Here is a 1497-nt window from a genome sequence, read left to right as displayed (position 1 = left end):
TGCAAGAAATTGCCAAACTGTCTTCCAGAACGCCTGTACCATCTTGCATTCCTAAAAGCAATGAATGAGAATTCCTAATGCTTTACATCGTTTCCAGCATTTGGTGCTGTCACTGTTTTGTATTTGGCCATTTCAAGAGGTATGTAGTGGTATCTCGTTGTTGTGGTTGGTTTTTTTTCTTCCACATTTCAAAATTTATTGTTTTTATTGTTCATTACAAAAAACCCTGAAACAATCTTCAGCTACGTGGTAAGTCACTATTAAAATCCAAGTAACTTTGTTATAATATTTTATTTTATATGAAAATGTAACTGTGTAATAGTTATTTGGAAAGTTGAATACAGTAATGAAGTATGTGGTCAGCAGAAAACAAAGAAATCCTGTACGACTTACACAGTTGTTCACTCAAACACAAGACAGCTCTGGTTCAGTTTCTGCGAACTATCAAAAAGATCGAGACAAAAGGCCCTTCTATCTCAAAAGAATCAGGTTTTGAACGGCAGCTTTTCAACCTAATACAATAGAGACATACAAAAAAACAAAGACAAACTACATCTCATTCTAAAACATTTCTTTTTAGTACATATATATTTTGAATAATCTTGTATTGAGTTTTGCTGCAACGTTCAATGTTCGATGTTGGTGCAGTGTTCTAAGAAAAGAGCACGGCAGCAGGAGCATAACATAGTTGTTTCACTGCTATTTCCAGATTCTATAAAATCCCATGCTATCGCCAGGCAAGTAAACACTGAGGCTATAAGATAATCAATTGTCTCAAGCTTGTTAGATTCCATTAGCATTTTTAAAGAAGCGATTTCGGTGTCAGTTGTGTTACTGGTCTCTGAAATAGTACTTTTGGTTCTGGCATCCTTTTGGTAAATTCTGTGGTTGCTTCCAAAACTTTGTTGATCTGTACACATATCTGTTGCTCTGCTCCTTTCTAGGTTGGTGTCCAGTTTGTTATCTGCTCTGATTCGACTGGTTTCATTCATTAGTTGTTGCTTAGCATGTTCTAATTCAATTTTCATTTTCTCATTCTCTTCTCTCGGGTTTGCAAATTCACTTTTCCCTAAGATGACCATGTCTTTCGGGATGGAGTCCAAATGAGCTGTTAGCTGTTTAGTGCTATTTCCGATTGAGGTTGAGTGACCATCTCTTTATAGATAGGATCCAAGCTGACATATGATAAAATGGTTAATGCTAATACCATTGTCTCTGCTTGTGCTTTGTCAGATCCATGAGTTTCCAAGTCCTGAACAACTGCATGCGTATCAAAAGTTAATCTCCTTTGTTCCAAAGGAGTTAAGTCCACCAGACTCATATCATATCCTTTCTTGGTTATGGAGATTAAGAAATAGCTCAGTAGGGCCAGCGAGAAACGCCACACCCCGCAGTGTGGGCAGAGGGTTGGAATCTGGTGCTCCTTCCTTTCAGATGACAGGAGAGCCAAACCCTGCAACTCTGTTTACCCTCAGTTTTTCAGTAAGCAGGAGGAAA

At 37.9% G+C, this 1497-nt stretch overlaps 1 pseudogene across 1 annotated transcript; it reads right to left on the bottom strand.

The window, feature by feature from the left end:
• Positions 1–699: 699 nt before the first annotated feature.
• Positions 700–1153, bottom strand: LOC308507069 (coiled-coil domain-containing protein 90B, mitochondrial-like; annotated as a pseudogene). The gene has a single exon. The product of its transcript is annotated as a coiled-coil domain-containing protein 90B, mitochondrial-like (transcript).
• Positions 1154–1497: the final 344 nt, after the last annotated feature.

Source organism: Rhinolophus hipposideros (assembly GCF_964194185.1).
Source record: "Rhinolophus hipposideros genome assembly, chromosome: 14".
NCBI classification, from domain to species: Eukaryota; Metazoa; Chordata; class Mammalia; order Chiroptera; family Rhinolophidae; genus Rhinolophus; species Rhinolophus hipposideros.
This window is presented reverse-complemented; position numbering and strand designations above follow the sequence as displayed.